Source organism: Molothrus ater, chromosome 6, assembly GCF_012460135.2.
Source record: "Molothrus ater isolate BHLD 08-10-18 breed brown headed cowbird chromosome 6, BPBGC_Mater_1.1, whole genome shotgun sequence".
Classification (NCBI taxonomy): domain Eukaryota; kingdom Metazoa; phylum Chordata; class Aves; order Passeriformes; family Icteridae; genus Molothrus; species Molothrus ater.
Window position 1 is genome coordinate 16109203 of NC_050483.2, and position 21967 is coordinate 16131169.

Consider the following 21967-nt stretch of genomic DNA (forward strand, 5'->3'; position numbering starts at 1 on the left):
TGTTACCTTCTTCTTCGTACTCCTCTGCATTGAAATGGGAGAGGGGGGGGAAAAAAGCAGACAAATCAACCATCAGCCTTGACAACATCAGTAGGACATTACCCATGGCAGAGCCCTCTGTGCTCACAGGGATGCCAGGCAAGATGGTTTCTGAGAGGCCACTTGCAAACCAGCAAGTCAAATAACAGATTAAATGACTTTGAAAATAAAAAAGAGTAGCTCTAAAAAGGGGAAGATAATAAAGTATTGGATTTTTCCTTGGGCAATGGAAACTCAAGGTTAGACATGCATTAGAAGGGAAAAGGTAGCAGAGAGGACCTCTGAATATAAGAAAAGTGTCTAGGTATGTTGCTTATAAACATTGTGGGGATTTATGTTCTAAAACGAGAATATATTCCACATACAGAAGCTTCAAAATAAATTGCCAGCAGATGGCAGTGCCCTTACAAAAACTAGCAGCGTCCCCTCCCACCAGGGCATCAATTTGGAGCTGAAACCCCACGGGCTGCCCGCAGCACGGACACGGCCAGGGTGCTACAGGTACTGTAAAAGCCCCAGAAGCTGGTGACAGCCAGACAGACAGAAGAACAAAAAAGAAACTTCAGATTTGTCTAACCATACCAAGCAAATGTTGCAGGCTTGCACAGAAGCAATTATAGGCAGATTTAAGACTTACCCTCTCCTTGCTCCCTGTGAGAGAGGAAAAAAGGACATTGAAACGAGGTAAGTATTTCTCCTGCTCTGTACTGATGTCAAGCTTTAAACCATACACTGAAGCAACCCAATTCAATGGTGCTTAAATTCTGTTGTCTGCAGGTCTGTCCATGATTCCTCTGATCCCATGACTGCCCTAAATCTCCCCTCTGTACTACTGATGCCAAAATGTCAAATGATCCCATTGGGTTGGGTCATTCTCTGATTGTTAAACCAAGGCAGAAACCCCTGCAGTGTGGGTTTTAGTCCCCCTCCTCCAGGTGCAGTGCCACAGCCCCAGAGGGCAGGCTGAGCTGGGTGGAGGTGTTTGGGGGATGTCCTGTGTTGGACAGGGAGGGGTCTTGGATGCTCTAAGTCAAGATGTTCCTTCCCCACAGCCTCGGGGGGCTTCAGGCTGAGCACAGAGCAGCACCGTGCAGGGAAGCCCTGGCTCTGCTGTGTGGGGCCAAGCTGAGCAGACAAACACACAGACAACTTTCTCTCTACTTACACTTCCTCGGTATCAGACATGTTGGCAATTAGTTTCTAGACAAAAGAGAAGAGAAGGAAAACAAACAAACAAGAAAAAGAAGAAAAACGTTGTTATTAGTGAGTGCACCTCATAAAAAAACACCGAGGCAGAAGCAGATGGATTGATATTTGAGCACAAAAAAAGCCAAGCACCTGCTTTCCCACACACCAACCAGCTCCCCACCAACACTGACATTTTGGGAGAAGCACAAACTTTTGCCACCCATGTCAGAGGACAAAGGGAGGGGGAGAGAAAAAGATCAGCTGGAAAGATATATCCTATCAATTCAGCTGCTTCCCACAGGCAGACCCAGAGGCTGCCTTGTCCCAGTTCTGAATTACAAAATCCCCAGAGCTCAGGGAAACAGGCAAGGCCAGGGTGTTCTCCTGCACCCATCTGACATTTCCATTGCTCTAGCAAGATCAGAGGAGTTTTTCCTTCTTTTGTGCTACCACAGGTGGGAAGGTGCCAGCTCCAAAGCCTCAGTCAGTTATAAAAATAACTGAAAGTACCAATAAACCTAGAGATAAGTACTTATTTGTCAGCACCCAAAAGTGTGTTTGGTTTATACAACTGATGAGTGAGTGAACAATAATTTGATGATTAGTTTAAGATGAAAACCAGCGACATGCCTAGTTAGGCAGTTTACATTGCTATAACCATTTCTATGTAATGCAACACTGGCTTTCCTAACAGCATCAGCTGCCCTGAGGCCAGGGGAGATGATGAGGAAAGGCCCCCAAAACTTTCTTCAAATCCACAGCAGATCTTAAATTAGAAAGCCAGGCTTCTCCTTGCTGGCCCAAACCCCAACTTTCATGACTTCATTATTCAGCTGATATATGAGAGATGTCTTGAAGGAGCAGGTGGGCTGACTTAGGTTCAAAAGGAACAACTGCAGCTCAGCAGCTTTCTATTTCAGAGGAAGGCAGTAATCCCACAGGCTCCAACCCTGCCCTATAAGGGATTCTCTCCATTCCCCAGCAATGACCTTGGGCACCATACATTAACATCAACAGGATTTAAAACCCCCATGTTGCAAGGAGAGATAAACAGCCAAGATTTTTTTCTTCTGGCTCCTCACTTGTTCTCTTTCAGAAATTCAGCCCTGGAAGTAGTGCTAGCCAGGGTCTGTGTTATGACCTGAGGTGCTGGATGGGAGGGGTAATCTACTGGCAGGTCACATGAGATTTGGGTTCAGTGGTCTCTTGGTCCCAGGCTGCTTTTAACTTCATAGCTGTGGTTGCCCACTCCTTGGTTGCAACAGCCACCTCAAGGATGACTCTGGGGACTCTAGTTCTACCAGGTAGAGGGAACAGGGGGATTTTTGTGTTTGGGAGGAATTTCAGCTTATAAAAGTCTTTTCTGCCCAATTTACACTGCTGTTAATTACTTGAATGCTACAACACTGCTGGTCTCTCTCCCCTGGTCTTTTCAGTCTAGATTTCATAAAATCTTCAGGATGAAGACTTGCACTTGCTATCTCCTCAGTGGCTAGCATGTTAGCAGTCTCATTTCAGCCTTCAAGAATTATTCAAGCTATTAGTAATAATGCTTGACAGCATGTTGGTTTAAGCAACAGGACAGCAGAGCTTCTCCAGGCAAAAGCCTGCAGAGGGAACCTGCCTAATGCCCAGCTGTTGGCTTCCTCCAAAAGACATGTTCTGTAAAGACTCAGGGAAACGGCCAATCCTCACATGGATTAAGCCTTTATAAACGCAGCTTTCCGTCTTCCAAAGGTGGAGGATTAAAAAAAAAAAAAAAAAAGAGGACTTTTAAAAGTCTATGGGCTGAAGTCCTCTCTCATTCTAGTAAGAAGAGTAATACCACTAAATGGTGAAGAAATCAGCTGGAGAACCCTCTGTGTGCAGACAGAGAGTGTCTCCTCAGTGCAGGGCAGGCACGTAGCACAGTGCACGCTGTTCTTTCCAAGGCAATTCAAGTCCATGGGAGCCTTTGCAATCAGGCTTTCCATTAGCAGTTATTGGAATGAGCTCATCTCATCTCCAATTTAGCTCTAAGGACATCTTGCTGAGAGTTGTCACACTGGCTGTTCCCTGCCCCCTTCCATATTTGTTAATCCAAGCGCTGCAAATGCGAATGGGATTTTGCATGGCATCTGTCCGCGTGCTATAAAAGCAGAGGGAGAATGCCAGCATCCCTAACACCATAAGACCCCAACCCTGAGGGGATTTCTTGGCCCCAGATAAAATGAATTAATAACAAGTTCATTGGCAGACTCTGTACAATGATGAGCCAGATACAGGAACCCCATAGGCGAGGCCAGAGGAGACAAAAAAATCCAGGGGAAGATCACTGATTTCAGCCTTGCAAGGGCCAAACATTCAACCAGGTTTGGTCCCTCTGTCAAGAGAAGCCAGCATTTAAGGCAGTACCTGACTGCCACTGCCCTGGCTGGAAAGATAAAAAGGTTTAGCTTCAAGAAGAGCAAGGTGTCTGTCCACTCCATGGCATTCAAAAGCCATCTGGTCCCTTAAAGCCAGGAGCAAAATGCAGACTGGCATAGCTACAGCCACCAAAGACTAGAAAGGCTCTTTGGTGCCCAGCACTATCCACATAGTCATCAAAGCAGCCAGGAAAATTGGACTATATTTACATCCAAGAGGCAATAAAGAAAGCAATCTGTTAAGAGCGGCAGTTTTTGCAGTTAGGATTAAGTTTGCCCGAAGGCAATGGAAAGTCTCCAGCTGGCTCGGGATTAGCCTTTGGTGGAAATTACTTTACACACAGCAAACAGCAGCCCAGGATTAAGGCTGTTAGCACCTTCAGGCAATAATTGGGCTTTGTTTGTATAGTGGCAGAAAAATGGATTCTGGTCTTGACTGAGGTTTAAGGATGTAATAAAATCAATTAGTTAATGCTGCCCACCCTTTGGAGGGAAATCAAAACACATGGGAAAGTTTCACCAGACAGAAAACTTCCTGCCTGCTCCAACCCCTTAAAGGTGAAAGCAAAGGTTATTCTGCATTTTGCCCAAGCCAAGCAGGTCACTGGAAGGACAAATACACCAATCCTTAGCCCAAGGTAGGCAGGAATACCACGTCCCTTTTGGCCCCAAATGCTCCTGGCCTCAGCTGAAAGAGCAGAGCCAGCACATCCCAAGAAGCCTCTTAGCAGCTGAGAATGCACCCGGGAGGGGGAATCGGCTGCCTTGCACCTCCAGGCCATCCCTGGAAATAACCCACCCATCAATCATCCCCTCCCAAGCCAGGCCATACAAGGTAGGCAAGGTAGCAAGAGCCACATGGAAAGGGGGCAGCACAGAAGTGGCCATGCATGGGCAATGGGACCTGGCAGGGACAGCTCTGGGGCAAGGACTGGGCTATGATCCACCAAGCACCACACAGCCACTCTTCCCAGCAGGAGCCACTGAAGAGATTCCCACTGCAGAGATTTCTTAATATACCTACAGATATTATATATAATACCTATCTCTTTTGATATGATATCTAATAAGTATATAAACATATGCATATACTTCTCTCTAATGCTGAAACTGAGTAGCAGGACTCCAGCACTGCTGCAGGGTCATAGCAAAATCCCAACTCCCTGTCCCAAAATGTACCCTTTATCCTGATCTGCAGGGTAGTATGAGCTGTCTGATCCCTGCAAGGGGGTTTCTAGGGATAACAAAACCAAGACGGAGAACAAAAAGGCAATGACTGTGCTCAGCTCACATCCCCTGCCTTTCCTTGGTCTTAGAATCACCAAGGTAGGAACAGACCAACAAGATCTTCCAGCCCAACCATCCACCAGGCACTCCCACTGTAACCCCTAAAGCACTCAGCCTGGTGCCTCTTGAACATCTCCTGGGGACCCCACCACCTCCCTGAGCCTTGTCCCCCTGAGGGGTGGCTGCCTGCCCTGGCAGTCACCGACAGCCTCACTGGAGCTCCCCCCAATCAGTGGCACAGCTCCCACCCTAATTTCTGGCCCTGGAGTCACCTGTGCTGGTGTCCCTCCGGCCCCCATAGGATACCCACCACCTGACAGCAAGAAGCTGATCCAAGAAATATAAATGTGGCCGTGGAAAACTTTCCACTCTCACAGGAAATGAGAAAATTGCAAGAGAAATTCCTTGTGGGTGCAGAGGGGTTAAATTCAGAGTGTGATGGGACACTCCCCATGTTCATGACTTCAAACTCTTTCACTTTGCTAGCCTGACCATGCAAAACTCAATTTTCTCAATTCCTGTGGGAGGGGACAGTTTTCCATGGCCACATTTTTTCCCCAGATCTCCCTCTAGACCTACAGCCCTCTTCATCCACCAGAAGCTCCCTAGTGGTCTGCCCTTCATACCTCCTGCCTCAGCCATCCATTTCTCCAGGTGACAGAGCAGGGAAGGTCAGCACTTTCTTCCTGCTGCTTGAGGGAACTTGCCCTGATTGCCCCAAGAGATAACAATTTCCAGTCCCAAATCTTGGTTTGGAAAAATCCGTTCTCCCACTACTAATCCTTGAGACTTCAAAGCACCCAAACCTCTACGGGTGACATGAGACTTGTGAGATGCCCAACTAAAGCTACGTGTGCCTTTTCCTTAGGGTCCTGAGTCAGATCCCAGATCCTGTGGAACGCAACCCTCCCCTGGTGCTCCTCCATTCAAACCAAGGCTCATCCCCGCTGCGGTGCTGCCCCCCTTGCCAGGGACCCCACTTACCTGGGAGGAGTGGAGAGAAGCACCAAGCTCCTGTCGGAGGGGACGGGCAGGCTGGGATCTGCGAGCGTCCCAAGGTGATGCAGCTCGCAACTTATAGTGACATTTGATCGTCTGGGAGAGCTGATTGGCCCCAGGCTCCCTGTGCTGGGCAGGGAAGGGAGCAGGGATGGGCGGGGAAGGGGTGAGATGGAGGGGGAAGCAAGGGAAGGGGGGAAAAAAAGGTCATACCATGTATAGGAGCAGCTGGAGGAATTGCACAGATGATGCTAAGATGGGAGGGACATGTTTGGAGAAAAAAATCTCCAGGGCTTATGTTTCTATATTTACAGCCAGGCAGGCAGGGTTCAAAGAGGGGTATCTGAGGCAAAGGCACCTCAGAAACAAATTGGGGGGGTCCCATAGCTCCATGGTGCATGATCACTGCTAAAAACCTGGCTGTGGCAGCCTGGATCTCACAGCCTCAACACACAGCAGCAACCTCCATTCTCCCCCCAGGGCAGGGGCTCTTCCCAGCTGCCCTTCCACATGCAGAGGGGTTTGGCTGTGCTGCAGGGTGAGAGCTTTGGGCAGGCCTATGGATCTTCCACTTCCAAGGCTCTTGGAAACCAGCAGTCACAGGCACACAAGAAGGCAGAGGCACTTGGCACACATGTTGCCTTAAGTGCATCTGTGTGAGAGTGCTGTGTGGCTCACACCCACCTCTCACTGAGACTGCTGGGGCTCTGCCACACACCAGGGCTGGAGAGGACCTGCAACAAAAAGCAAGAGAGCAGGAATGCAGCAAAAGAGCTTGTAAGCCTTTCTTAGCATGGCATGAAAGCACTATTTAAGTAAGGACTTCTTAGGGAGGGCAACCCCAGGTGGCTGGAGCTGGGGTGCCTGGAGCGGCTTTGCTGCCAGAGCACTCTCCCCAGTTGCCTGACTATTCCAGCAGAGGATTGCAGTGCCTCACACAACCCTCTGGTTCAGGGTTTCCATTTCACTAAACATCCCAGGCTTCAGCTTCCCATCCCCTCCCTCCTGCCCCTGTCCCTTGGCAGGGCTCCCCAGCAACAGAGCCTGTGCCCTGCTGTGCGCCTGGCAGCTCCAGCACCCCCTTCCTCCCGCCTCTAGGAGCAGAGAAGAGCTTCAGAAGCTGTGGGGCAGGCGATATTTTTGGCTCAGGTCACAGATTGATTCCTGCCCACTCTTTCCCTGCTCCTTGCAAGAAAGGGTCCCCATCTGAGGATGTAGAGACAAGCTTTCAAAGCCGTGGAGTGGGAGCACAGTGCTGCAGCTTCCCAGTCACCAGGTAACGTGCACGAGCTAAAATCTCCTGCCCAGCTTGCCTTTTCCAGCTGTCCTGCAGCTTATCCCCTCGCCTCCCTCCTGCAAGCCACCTCCAGCCAATGCCTTTGTTATTTCTCAGGTGGTGGGGGGACAGTGCATCCATCCTCAGCGCCCCAGCTCCATGTGGGAGTTTGCTGGGTGGGCACGCTGTGCTGCTGAGGAGAGCAGCAGCTGCATGGGAACACATGGCCAGAGCTGGTATCATCACCTCCACACCCCCTGCAGCTCTGCCCAAAGCACTAACGCAGCAAAGCGGCTTTCATGCTGCGCTTTCGGAACCACCGAGCAGTCTTGCTGCCTTCCACTGGCTCCTTTCCCCCAAGCTCCCCACCAGCTGGGCATGCCTCCAAGAAATACCATATTTGCCCAGACTAGCAGCAGAGTGGGGATGCATGGGAGGAGAGGCTCCCAGCTGTTTCTCTTTTCATGCTTGTGGTGGGCCCAGTTTGGCAATGGCCTTCACCAGCTCCCTGTGCCCACCATGGACTGTCCCTGCTGCCAATGGGTGCTGCAACTCAGGCCTGCCACACCAAGGACTGGTCAATCAGCTCAAAAGAAAGCATGTGTGTGTGTGTGTGCCCAAGTGCATGCAGAGCCTGGGCTGACAGCAGGGTGCTTCCCAGCAGATGTGCACTGAGCACTCCCCTGGGCCCGTGTGCTGCCAGGCATTTGGCAGGAGCAGAGTGAACATCCTGCAGGGCTGCACAGCCTGCACCAGAGCACTGCTGCTGTGGGCAGGGGAGCAGGGGAGTGCTCACATCACTCAGGTTTCACTCTAAGCATCCTGACAAACCTGTAGCTGGTACAAGCAATGGGAAGGGCAGGCAATCAGACCTCTCTGCTGCAGCTCCATTTGCAAATAGATGAGAAGCAAACATTGCTGCCTGCAGGATCCACTCAGTTCCTGTCAAGCAACAGCTCCAGACAACATCCATCTTTAGATCACATGTCATGTCCATGCTCTGTCCTCTCCATCACCATACCCTGGGAGCATGGCCTTTCTGCTCAGTACTGTCCCAAAAGACAGCTGTGCATCCCATGGGCTGCCTCTGTCAGAACTCATGTCCATGTCATGCATCTCATTTACAGTCCCAGCATGATCTGGCTCCCTCCTCCCATGGGACAGAGGGTACCTTCTCCTTCCCTTGGTAAAGAGGGCTTGTCTGATGCACAACTCTGAAGTTTGCTCTGCTGACACCTGGTTCACAACCAAGGCTCGTTCCCCACAGCCCAATTTGTGTTTGTCCTTTCTTCCTTTTGTGGGTATCTCTGTTCAGTTTAGCATGTAATTACAGGCCTCTCCAACATTTTTTCCATAGCTTAGCCACATACCCTGCTTTTCACATATTCTCTGTCACGCCCCAATTTCACCCCTTGATTCCATCACGCAGCAGTTTCGTTCACAACCTGCCACATTTTCCTCATCAGATTTGTCTCTAGTTACTTCAGATGCACCTGCTCTAGGATATATAATTTTTGCTGTCTTGACATCATCTGTTCTCCCTGCACCAGCAGCAAGGTGTCTGGGGCTCTCCTCTGAGCTCCACAGCACAGCCTAGAGAGAGAGCAAGCACCACCAAGTGCCTCACACTCCCTGCTGATCACAGAGACCAGATGAGGGGGAGATGATCCCAGCTGTGCCTGCCCAGCTGCCAATAGCTACCCAACTTCATTAGGGGAGGGTGCAGCAAGCACCTGTCATGGGAGAAGCCCCTCTCTCCCAGCAGCACCAAGGCTAAAGAGCACACGTGAGGTCATAGGCATGAACCAGGGTCTCAAACCACAAAGAGTCCCTCTGCCAGCTGACCTCAAGCCAGAGCCTGGCATGCTTTTACTGTGACAGCATACAGCAAACCAGTGTCCCTCCTTGAACAGGAACTGGAGGCTGGGGCAGAGATCTAGACAAGTTTCCATAGGTAGCCTGGCCCAATGTCACATTTTTTCTTGGTAAGTAGGAATACCCAGAATGGCTACTTGAGATGGGCCACAGGAATTTATTGTGCTGCTGGGCCACTTGCAGGGAAGCTGTAATCAACTCTTCTCATCTTTTCTGGCTTTTGATTGACCTATTGCAGCAGCCAGTGCACTCAGGGGAGATGATTTTACATACAGTATGCACACACATTAGCCCAGATAATTTTATAAACTGCATAAAGATGTGCACCTTGGTCAAAGGCTGGTGTGTGTGTGTTTTGTTTAGGTTTTTTTTAAATATCCTTTCCCTATGCTCATTGCACACCAGTCAGCAGGCAGCATTTTCATGGATCATTGCCTCCATGGCTGGCTAATACTCAACCAGCAAGCTGAAATAGCACTGGAAAAGTTCATCTGAAAATCTCTACAGCCCTGCAAGTCTGAAATTCTACGTGTCCATTAAAGACTACAGAGTTTGTAAATAAAATCAGCTACATCCTTCCCATAAAACTCCCCAGGAGAGATCCAATTTCTGAGATAAAGCAATTCCTATCTACCCATTACCCTCCAACACAGAACAAACAGATCTACTTCCAAAGCAGACTTTGCTTTGGCCCTGTAGTTAGGCAAGAGGAGATCCTGAAGTCCTTCCTCACCCAGACTTGCCCATGACTGCACTTACACCTTCATGGTAGAGCTACAGAGGAACTTTCACTGACACCTTCTGTCATTCTAAAATGGTTAAGTTCTCCAAAGTGAATTAATTATGAGGAAAATGTGTTTTACTTGAGTTCGCAGTCTGAATGATTCCTTATACTCCCTTCTCTCCAAAGTCATGTTTGAATGCTTTCAAAACAATATCTTTTACTCTTTTGCATGATATAGATATTTTGGGTTTGGTATGTTTGTCTGCTTCTACAAATAACAGCCTTGAAATAATTGAAGGTATCCAGAAAAATGTATTAAGCTGACTGGGAAAGTGTGGGGATGCATTTTCCTGTTCTGTGACATTCAGTTATAAACCTTTTACCATGATTCAGGGCAGAAGGGAAATGGGAATCACAAAAGCCATTTAAGAAGGCAAAGTAAATTTTATACAGTTCCCCTATGCCCTTTCTTCTCTTCTTCCCACCCCAGAGAAAGGGATTCTGCAGGGGGGTTTATTCAGCAGTTCGAGGTTAGAGTAGATGCTCTAAGTTCATTGAACACTCTTTCCAAGTTAATTGAAGTAGCTGTCAATAAAAAGGCAGATCAGATAGGTGGCTAAGTAAGTACATTCGGAGGAAGGACAGAATATAAATACATATATATATAATTATTTTCTGTTCCTGGGCAAAGTCCAATGACCTGTTTTATGCTGCCAGTCAAGAAGAGATCAGAATAGCCTTAAACTTTATAACCAGCTCCACTGAGCTATCAGCAGACCACTATCATTTTACTGGTGATAATGGGATCCTGGGGAATATGAAACAGCTCAAAGGGGCTGAGCAAAGACCATCTTTTCTCCTGGTTCCTCTAATAGCATCCTCGTGGCACTTGGCCTCAGGATCTCTGCCCTTGGGTGCCTCTCCTTTCCCCAGAAGTGCCCTGGTGCAGGGTTTGCCATGAACAGGGATGCACCTCTTGCAGCAGTCATTCAGATAACAAGGAGAACAAACAGTTGCCAAGCTCTGGGTTCACCTACCTGAATCTTGGAAGGTGGCTGGGGAACATCAATGTGCCAACACCTTCTCCTGGTTGTGGCTTCACAGAATCGCAGAAGTTCAGAGGCGTGAAAAGGAGAATAAAAGGCAACAAACTAGCATTCTCTTATTGATGACCACATGACCTATATACACCTCCATTTAGCTTCCTGGCACTGCTGTTCTCCTCCTTGCATCTGGTGGGAAGGAGTCAACCAACATTTCCATGGAGGTCTCTAGTGTGTCATCCCTTCTGTGAAACGTGGTTGGTAGAAATATCTGCCTGTCTTATCCCCTCCAAGCCTGTAAGAACAGGAACTCTACATCTTTGTTAAGAAATAGGAAGGGATCTGAAATAGGAAGGGATCTGATCCCTACTTCAGCATGTGCAAACACAAGCCAGCCCTTTGCATCATTCATACAGTGAGTGCTGCAAACACATGCATTAGGCTGGTGTGGCTTCAATGATGACAGTGGCAGAGCAGGGTACAATGTGTCCTTGGGCATTTCTGAAGTCTGTTAAAATATTCTTATTCAGAATATGGAGTTTCTTACATTTCCAGTTGGGTTGTCATTGCCTAGGTTTATTTTTCCCCCCAGCAACATCTTCAGTGTTGGGGACACACAAAGTCACTAGCGCTCCTAAAACACAAGGGCATTTTTAAGACATTGAGGTTGTCAGTCAAAGAGGGATTAATTGCATTAGGGGTATTTGTACGAAGGACCAAGCACCTACCCCAAATCCTTCTAGAGGTCTGCACTGCAATAAGGAGCAGTGTGTCCTGCAGAGACAGGCAGGACCTCACCAGTCAGCAGGGAGGCAGAGGGGGGAACAAGGCAAATGGAGAGCTCACCTCTGCTACCCACTCCAAAGCAGCAGCACATGCCCTCCTTCCCACAAGGACCAGCCTCATCTGAAGGATGAAGGAAGAGCTTTGCTGCCTTGATCCATGATGGAGTAACTCAGATTAGAGAGGAGTCAGTGGGCAACAAAGCTTAACAAGGAGAAGCAGAAGGAATTTGCCTTCAGAGCTGGCTTTGTGGTGTAGCTCACCAGCCTCTCAAATGCCATATGAAACAGCTCAAGCTTAACCTAGGCATAAAGCTGTTTGTAGACTTGCAGGAAACTGCTCTCACGTGCCCCCATCTTCCTGGGAACATGTTTAAACCCCCAGCTGCCATGGCATTCACACTTAAAGGCTCCTGAAAGGCTGAGAAAAAGCAGAACCTGAGAAGTCAGCTGGAAAACAGGATTAAATGCCTCAAGGCCAAGAGGCAGTGAGCACCTGCGTGGTGTTGGGGCAGCTCACAGGCCATCCAGGACAAAGGCAGGCACTGATACCATCCTCTCCAGCTCACTTCAGCAGTCTTAGCTGAGATCTTGGAGTCAAACTGCACATAAACTCCTAAACCAAAATTCACCAAAATAATCAACTCCAAACCCTCCCTGCTCCCAGTGCAGCATTTCCTACACTTGCATCCTCTGCATATAGCATGTCCCTCACTAGGAAGAAGTAAGGACAGAGCCAGAGTTTGCTTTCTTCCTCTCTTGGGAAGGTAACAATCAAAGCACAGCTCCAAATTTGCATTTTGCAACCCTGACTTTTGCAAAACAGTAAATCTTATCGGCCAACTTGAAATGCCTCCAACTGGTTTCATCGCCTGGAGCTACTCTGCTAGAATAGCTATCCTGGCAACATCACCATCCTCTGCCCTTCACCTCTCCAGTTCTTCAGATGCTGAACTTTGCAGAGCCAAAGTTGGGAGCACGCAATGGTGTCACTTGATAGCCCCTCTTCACGCTAATTTTAGGTGGTGGAACTTTTCATGCTTTTAAAAAGTCCCTTTATTTATTTTTGAGAAACCTCTTTTACTTAGTGGCTACCATAAACACTGTTCTATCTGATGTTTTGAACTTACCTACAGGGCTCTAGAAGTCACAAACAACCAGCACCTGGCATGATCTCAAAGGAACAATCACCTGTTAATTTTGTAAACTGGACTGAGTAGCATGATGCTCCCAACACGCAAATGATATCAGATGGAAACAAATTACACATCAGTAAGTAATGCATTTCTTTTTGGTTTTGGATTTTTTTTCAGTTAATATTGATTTCTGATTTTTGTGGTAGACTGTTCCTCCACCACTCATTTGTTTGCCCCGGGACATGTGCTTGCTGCATCTGCTTTAGACAACTAAGGTACAATCCCGGTAGGATTGAGGAGATCCTGCTTGGACACCCTAGATCCAGGCTAAACATCTCTCCAAAGACAACAAATCATGTTTGGCCATTCAAGATAGGGGCTGTGTCCCATCCTCACACTACTTACACCTAAATGGATGAGACAGGCTGACAGTGAGGATGGAGACTGAGCAGCAGGATGGCAGTCAGGACCAATGCCAGGAGCTGCTGTTTTGTGACCCCAGGGGAGGTGAGCAAGGCAGGAGACCAGTCAAGGAGCTCACAGCTGCTCCACAACCTTGGGGAAGACCCACCTACCCAACCAAGCATCTCATTGGATAATCACACTTGCATTTTGCTGCTTTCATGCCTTAAAGGGCTCACTTGTATAAATCCCAATGGGATATCCCCCTCACTTTTACTCAACCTTTCCCCTATTCTTCCCATCATTCTCACAAGTCCCAAGTCCACGACACTTTTTTGTATTTATTTGATGCCTGACTTTAGCATTGCTAAGCCACTGTTTCTGAGAGTTATCAGGAAGAGATGAAGCACCTTTCTGAATATTTGTGATCTAAATCAAATCACTCCACTGCAACGAATGCAAAATCCCAGGGAAATCACCTCTCTCAAGGATCCTTGGAATGGTTCCATTTCTAAAGTAAATCCTAGCTCCAGCTACATTTCTGTCAATGTGAAATACATTTTTTCTCCTAACCTGCTTATATACAGACACTTTATATATATATATATATATATAAAATGCAGCATCAGGGAAAGTGTCTTGAGCTGGCAAGGAGTTACCAACAGACCAACCTCAGAGCCTTGTTCAGCAGCATATCAGCTGCCACCTCAGTATTTATAGCCACCCTGCTCTTTGAGCTTGTTTATTTTCCTTCCCAAAGGTGGTGGTGGCAGGAGGCAAAGCTCTGATATTCAGGCTCAGGTGTCCCCGAGGCTGACCTTTCCTTCAAAGAGCAGAAGCTGCAGACACATTTCAAGGAACAAAGTCATTTGGAAACTCTAGACTCTTGTGTCCATTACCACCCAGTGCAGAGCTGCAAACAAGGGACTGAGCAGAGATCCATTAATTAGTATGCATAGATATACATTAGGATCAATGCAAAAATGAGCCACTAAAAATGAGTAATTATTTTATACCTGGAAAGAGAATCAGATGAAGTCCAGCCCCCATCTTGAGGCAGAACAAGTGCTACATAAAGACATAACACTCAAAACAGACTTGAGTTTTCCATCATTTAAGTTTCCCCCAAGTTTAAATAATGCTGTTTTATAGCATTACAGTAGTCATGGACCACCTTTTTCAATCCCATCTTGCATACATTCACGTAGAATTCATCTGTTAGACCCTGTTGGGGAAAAAAAGCAGCCCTGAAGCCTGCCACAGAAAGACAAGCAGCACATTTCAGTAGCACTGGAGCCTCCATAGATTTATTTCAGAGCCAATGCTGCCAAAATGATGTTCCTCTTCCGCATAATCTAGACAAGATGGGTAAAGAAGAAATTGTAGTGAAGCAACACCTCAAGGTATGCCACCAGTTCAGAGCACCGAGAGCCCACACAGGGGTTCCCAGTCCCTCTTTTTGGGCACTGCCAACCTGTCAAGGGGATGGTAATTTGGGGAAGCATGGCAGGACAGGGGATGCAGGGAGCACAGGGATACAGGGACCAGGAAAGCATCACTCTTCTCCACCAGGCTTTGAGGGTACGACTAATCCTGCAAGACTCACTCAGTGTGACAGTTTGTCTTGTTATGCTCAAAATGCAGCAGTCTCAGGACAAGACAGAGCTAAGGTCTCACAGCAAAAGCCTCTGAGATGTCAGTGCTGCAGAAACCACATTGCTGTGAAAAATGAACAGAGGAAAAGATAGGAAGCAGTCAGCTACTGACTAACCCCAGAGCAGTGACTGCTGCAGAGTGACACCAGCCTGCTCTCCTTCACTCACAACATCAGCCACAGCTCCCTACAGGTTCCTGCTGAGGGAACAGATGAGCCTCCATGCCCTCATCCCCTCCTAGCACTGCCCAAAATGCACATCCAGCATTTCTGGGCTGCAGCATCCTTTTTCTTCATTTTGGGGAGGTAGGGGAAGCTCTCACCATTCTGGTAAGCCCACTGCCAGTCCCACCACTCTGTACACACCATGTTAATTTGGGAGGAGAAACAGCACATCATCAAGTTAATTTAGCTGTGGAAACATTCCCCTGGCAGATTTAAGCACCTCATAAAGCGCTGCACAGATTTACTCTGAGCCAGTTCCCTCCCTGGTTCCTGACCACCACTAGAGAGCTCTGGTCTCCCATAACCTGCTCACTTCTCTGCTGTCACCACAACCTGAATTACAGCAGTTGTTTATTGAAACCACATCTAGGTCCCTGTGGGCTTTAAGTGGAGAAAATACACTCTGCAAATTAACCCTCCTTAGAGAAGGAATCTCACACAAACAGCCTTTGGGGCCTGCTCTGCCCTCTCCAAACTGGCAGGGCACAGGAATAGTAACTGGAGAAGTTTTCAGCCATCATTTCCACCAGCCAGCTACAGAATGTGTTGAGAAATCAGTGCAACCAGTTTGCACACACGCAAAGCAGTGTTATTTTCACTCTAGCCAGAGCACATCTCTATGCACCTCACTGCTACTGCTCCAGCCCCACTTGAAAATCCCAGCACAGCAGAGGGAGGGCTGAAGGGAGGAAAATGGGGCCATCCTGCTCAGTGCTTTGAGGACTCCTTGAATTCCTACCTCCTGGAACTGAAGCAGAGGATGGGGAGAACAAGGGTACCAATCAGCAGACAGATAAGAGCAAGAAGTTATATTTGGAATTCTCCTTCTTCACCTACACTTTTCTAAAGTGTTAGGATAGCAGAAACTCTTCATTGTCTCTACACCATAAAAGTGTTATTACTTGGAAGGTCACCCCCATAAAAAGGTTTTTCCATAAAAAGGGAGATGGTTCCAAATAGAGCCATCAGCCCATTAGTGTGCTGGGTTCCAGTACAGAACAGCTATACTGACCTTATCAAAGCTGGATGAGCAGGATACAGAGGAATTTAATTTTTTTATAGCTGATATCACCAGTGATTTTGGTTGAAGCCTGTGATGTTGCTCAGGTCTGTTACCTGGGGAGTTCAGCTCTATGCTTCTCCGGCTGCTCACACTCCCCAGGGAGTCTCTGCAGGCTGCTCCATTGCTCACCCAAGCATTACTCCTTCCCCTTTTAGAGGGGAATTACAATTACTCCCAAGTAAAAGTACAGCAGAATAACATGGATGTAAATGGGGCAGGCACACAGAAAACCCCTTTCCTGCATATGTCAAGCTCCTTTTCTCCTTGTCACTCAGATTGATGCTTTTTCTCCTCCACCTCACATTCAAGCAGAGAGTTTCAAGGAAAACAGCTTTGCTGCAGACTTCTACATGAACAAAATTCTCAGAGCTGCCATCATTACAACATCTTCTTCAAATTTTATTAAATGCTTACAAAAAACAAAAAGAAAATCCAGGGGGCAAATGTTTTAAGCAGAAAGCACAATGATGCAGGAAGAAAAACAAGGTGCCCTCCCTCCTTCAGGAGGATAGAAACAAGTTTCAAAATTATGTTGCCATGGGAAGAAGGTAGGAATGAGACTAAAGAGGGGATGGGGGACATGTTAACACCATGAAGTTTGAAGACATAGGAGAGTTCAGAAACAACCCCCAGGCCCAAGGGCAAAATGCCACTCTTGAGGGACTGAGCTTCCTCAAGTTCACAGCAAGCCTTGGTCTCCCCAGACAGTTCACTAGGATGCCATTTCACCAAGACAGCTTCCAGCAGCAGCCATTTTCCAGATATCCTGCTCAGCTTCAGGAACACAGCTCACAAGGTATCAAGGTGCCACCACATCTGACTTTTAGAAGTGTTTCAGTCACTGGCACTGCAGCCCACAGGTCAGAGAATAAGCAAATCCCTGTCCCAGAGAAGGGAGATAACACCGGGGCCAGCACTCCTCACCTGGGAAAGGAGATCTCCAATCCATCTTAGGCAGGAGAGGAAGGCAGCAGCTATTTGAAACAAAGCTGCTATTGCCCTGCTGAGACAGAAAAGCAGCAGGAACATTTTGGCATGGGTACACAACTGTGATTAAAGAATGATCTGGGAACTAAAAGAAACCAAGACTAAATTGAATGCAATTTGATGTACACAGAGCAGCGACAGAAGTCCCTCCAAGCAGATGACATAGGGGGATGGAGGATGCATCAAAAACAGGGCAAGACTTTACCCACAGCTGGCACCAACAGTGACAAGTGGTCCTTGCACTCTCATCACACTCTCCCTGCAGTCTTTTTACACTCAGGACCTGCCCACTGCCCTCATTTCAAACATCAATTCTTCACCAGATATCTGTTGAGCTCCTTCTCTGCCACCAACCATCCACCAAATTCCTAATCACATAACAAAAGCCTTGCCTGGTCAGCAGGGCAGCAGATCCCTCTCTTCCAACACTTAAGGTGAGGGAACAGAGCCTCTCATCTCCATAGCAGAAACAGATTATAAAAAAAGGAAAAAGAGGGAAAAAAAAGCCAAAGAGTCACATAGAAAGTTAAAACAGGGATGAGTTTTGTCAGCTGATCTAGTTCCTTTCATCCATCTGGAGGCAGTCTGGGGTACTGCTCAAACCCCAAGGGGAGTCAGGCTGTACCAAAGCAGACTGACAGCAGTCAGGAGAAGAGAATCATCCTTCAATTATCTTCTGTGGAGCAGAGGAAATAGTGGCACGGAGGGTTGCATTGAGTCAGGATCAAGCTCAGCTGCAAGACAAGAAAACACAATGTTATGGAGAGCATTTGGCCTCTCATGAGCAACACCCTGGGCTACACAGAAACTGTATCTGCTCTAGCAATTACAGCTGGGTTTCTCCCACCCATTTTCACAAAGCCCCGTGAATCAGCCCACCCGTAAGGCTTTGGCACAAGTGAACCGTGCTGGAAATGCCCATGCCAGAGGAGATGCTGAGGGCTGCATGCCCCACAGAGTCATGGCTGCACTCCTGCCACGCTGCCTCCCACCCCAAAAAGGAGATCTGCAGGCTTCCTCCCAAGCCCAAGCAAGCCACTAAAGCAGAGAGTGTCCCCACAGCCCCGAGAGCCGCAGCTCTGCCTGGGACCATCTGCAGTAGTGCTGGGTTCCTGCAGCTCTCCATCTGCTCCACGCACGACAGCTGGTGCAGCCAAGGGGCTCCAGCACACAAATGACTTTTCCATCACTTGATAAATGACTCCTGCATGCTGACACTCTCCCCACTATTCCTGATTTGGGGCTGATGGCAAATGGAGCCAAGTCAGGAGAACAGTTGGGGCGCAAGAGTGGATGAGCATCCATCCACCCATGGGAGCTCAACCAGCAGCAGACAAATTTAACCCTTTGAAAGCCTCTGGACTTCTAGATTCACTTCCTTCTAGCTTATCACAAACCCACACAAGTTTCTCAGGCAGTGCTCCTCCTATTGTCCCCAGGCTTTCAGCTCCAGCCTTTGCACTGGCAATAAAGCAAATTTGTCTGCCCCTTTATTTTTGCTTCATTAGGTGGCAAGGGGGAAGACAAATCTTCCTTGTGGAGAATTTCTCCTGAGCACACAAAGCCCTGAAGGAGACTCAAAACAAAGCCAGGCATGACAGGGAAGACAAATAAATTAACAGCTGATTTCCTTTTGCTGTCTCTCAGCATCTCACTGCTCTATTAGTCAAGCACACAGATTCCAGTACAGTCACATGCCATGGAAGTCACCACCCATAAGGACTCCAAGACCCACAGCACAGCAGGTTTCAAGTCAGATGGGATGCTGAGATAGCAGCAAGAGCAATTTTGAAAGTACAGACTATTTGTAGGAGACAACAAATCTTGAGGTTATACAGCATGAAGCAGCCTCTGACTTTGGGAGCAGAGGGATTTTCCTGGTGTGTGCACACTAAACTCTGAGAGCCCCCCTGCCCTCCACAGTTGCATCTGGCAGTTTACAGCAAATCCCAGGCAAGATCCCTCTCTAACTCATGTGGGGAGCTGTATTTTTCTGGAGTGCAGTAGTCCATAGGACAAGGAAAACACTCAGAGCTGATCAGTAGCTGGGAAGTTCACTGCCCTGCCTCTTTAGTATTCCCTACACAAGCCTGAAACTGGTCAACCTTATAAATCTGGTTTACCAGTGCTGCTGGACCATAGCTCATCTTGTAGTACAGGCTGTCCATGGGACCACATTAAACAGGAGCAGATGAAGTCATTCCACAATAAATCCTACCATGAAGTGCAGGTACTGCTCACCCTTCAGCAGATTTTAAAAAGGCACAAAAACCCACAAGCAATTACCAATTCCTACACAAACAGAGCCAAAGCAGTGTCACACAAAAGTACCTACATGTCCTTCCAACTGAGACATTTTGGCTTTCTGACCCAGAAAGAATCTAAAATACCCATGAGGCTGGGGAGGAAAGCAGGTATATGACAAAGGAATGGGCTCTCAGCCTTTTTTTGGAACAGTGCAGACTTGTCTCTAAGAGTAGCCCCTGGAACAAAGCAAATCCTAATGACAGCCTTGTGCCTAAGGAATGAAGCTGGTAAGACACTGGGAATGTCCAACAGTTGTCAGCCCCAGCTGACACAAATCCCCTCCAAGCCCCCTCACAGAAAACAGCAGGTCTCTCATGCCTACAGCTAAAGCAAGTCATAGAATGATAGAATAGCTTGAATGGGACCTTTAGTTGAAAGAGACCTTTAAAGGTCATCTAATCCAACACCCATGCAATAAACAGGGACATCTGCAACTAAATCAGGCTGCCCAGACCCCCATCCAGCCAGACCTGGAATGTTTCCAGGAATAGGGCATGCACCACCTCTCTGAGAAACCTGCTCCAGTGTTTCACCACCCTCCTCATAAAAAAAAAATCCAAACACAAACTTCTTCCTTACATCTAGTGTGAATCTACCCTCTTAGTTTAAAAGCTTTACCCTTTGTCCTATTGCAACATGCCCTACTAAAATGCCTGCGCCCCATCTCTCTTATGAGCCACCTTTACATATGTAAAGGCCACAATAAAATCTCCCCAGAGCCTTCTCGTCTCCAGGATGAACAACCCTAACTCTCTCAAGCCTGTCCTCATAGAAGTGTTCCATCCCTCTGATCATTTCCGTGCTCCTCCTCAGGAACTGCTGCAACAGATCCCTGTCTCTCTGGTACTGAATGCACAGGCTAGACTGCCTGCACCCTGCCCACCACAGCCTCTGCTCTGGAGGGCAGCTCATCCACCACACTGAGGGCTTGACCTTGAAGCTTTTGAGCTCAACATGCCACCTCTTCAGTGCTTTTATTTGCTGCCGCCTTTATTAATAATTTAAAAAAAAACTAACAAAAAAAAATCATCCTTCTCCCCCCATGCCCAACCAGTTTTAGCAGACACACCACCTCCTTGCTGGGTATGGATCACCTTCCCAGGCCAGGGCTGACAGCAGCACTGCAAGCCCAAAGCCAGCCCTGGGCACTCAAGCACAAATAGCTGTTCTGCACTTCCCAGAGTTCTATTCAGGATAGCTTTCCCGCACAGTAGGTATCACATTACACACCCACATTAACCAGAGCAGGCTGGGAGCCACCGGGAGCAGAACACTGCACACAAAATAAACAGCCCCCCGGGCAAGCCTGACATCACCCTGCCCTCCTCTTCCTTGTTTCAGGATGCTCAGTTACATCCAGCACCAGGGATTAAGGAGCTCAGTGATTTATGCCTCATTTCATAGCAAAACTCAGCAACTTTGTGCTGAGCAAGAGCCAGGATTGAGTCAGATTTCCTTCCTGGGGCTGCCAAAGAGTCATTGCAGGTCAGAGGCTGTTTGGTGCTCCCCAGTTTGCTCAGGAACAAAAGAGGGAACTGAGATGAGTTTTATCTTTGTATCCCCAACACAAACCCTTAACTCCACTGTGCCCACCTGACTAGTGGTCACTGAGCTCCACTGACCAGCACACACCAAAAAGGAGGCAGTGATGAGTTAGCAATAAAGAGCAGGAAAAGCAACCATGCATCCCTGCAGGAGCAGCCCAGCATTGGCCAAAGGGCTGCAATTGCCATTGGAGATCAGACCTGACAGAGAGTACAAGCCATTTCTGCTTCATTCAAGAATGAGTGATAAAAGCAAAATGGGGCAAAGCCTCCCAAGGGAAAGAGAAAACTTGGTTTTATCTTGGAGGAAAATGTTGTCCCTGTGCTTCATGCAGTGAGAGAAGACCAACCAGAATCAGTGCTGTGACAAAGCACTTCCTCACTGATATACACAGGTCCTGAGAAGCCCTGTATTTCACAGGGGTGTCTTCATGCCAGCTGAAATGAATCAAGGCCAGCACTGACTTTGATTCAAATGACACATGTAGTTTATGGCTGTTCTGTTGTATGTAACATTGTATCAGAGTATTAATAACCAAAATTTGGAAAGCCATGAAACATTCCTGCTTTTTGCCTCTGGAGATGTTTCAAAGCTTCAAAATTTCAAACCCACTTTGTTTCCCTTGACATTTCCTTCCAAATCCCATTAGGACTTGCCAAGACACGAACATCTGGGGTCCCCAGGAGCTCTCACTGTGCTAATGCCAGGAGCAGAAGGGCTCTAGGTTTGGCAATACAGCTTCCCCCCAGGACATCTCTTGCCCTGCCACACCCACCCTCAAGACTGGCTGAGGTTACCTCAGGAGAGCAACAAAACAAACACTGATGCTCTTCTCCCACAATACTGACTACATACTCATAGCTTTTAAAGAGAGGAAGAGGAGGACTCGTACATAAATATTTCAGAATCCAGCCCAAGGCTAAGCCCACACCAACTCTAAACTTGGTCTTTTCTTGCAGGAAATGACAATGCTGATAACAGTATCATCCGCCACCCAGCCTGTTTCCAAACACCACCCCCTTTCCCCCCC

General features: G+C 47.8%; 1 protein-coding gene and 3 long non-coding RNA genes across 5 annotated transcripts in view; 1 reads left to right on the forward strand and 3 right to left on the reverse strand.

The window, feature by feature from the left end:
• Positions 1-676: 676 nt before the first annotated feature.
• LOC129046725 (uncharacterized) lies at positions 677-6024 on the reverse strand. Its single transcript, XR_008508464.1, has 3 exons — positions 5904-6024; positions 1205-1239; positions 677-690 (listed from the first exon to the last, which is right to left on the reverse strand). It is a non-coding gene; the product is annotated as an uncharacterized LOC129046725 (long non-coding RNA).
• Positions 6025-6608: 584 nt separating this feature from the next.
• LOC129046721 (uncharacterized) lies at positions 6609-11701 on the reverse strand. Its single transcript, XR_008508459.1, has 3 exons — positions 11683-11701; positions 10831-10889; positions 6609-6652 (listed from the first exon to the last, which is right to left on the reverse strand). It is a non-coding gene; the product is annotated as an uncharacterized LOC129046721 (long non-coding RNA).
• LOC118687300 (uncharacterized) lies at positions 7074-21966 on the forward strand. The gene is made up of 3 exons (XR_004980316.2): positions 7074-7194; positions 12755-12890; positions 21897-21966. It is a non-coding gene; the product is annotated as an uncharacterized LOC118687300 (long non-coding RNA).
• LSP1 (lymphocyte specific protein 1) overlaps positions 16477-21967 on the reverse strand; it is a 49254-nt gene continuing 43763 nt past the window's right edge. For both annotated transcript variants that reach the window (XM_036384200.2, XM_054515244.1), the window contains exon 11: positions 16477-17819. The gene's annotated coding sequence lies outside the window, so the exon portion shown is untranslated. The remainder of the gene's footprint in view (positions 17820-21967) is intronic.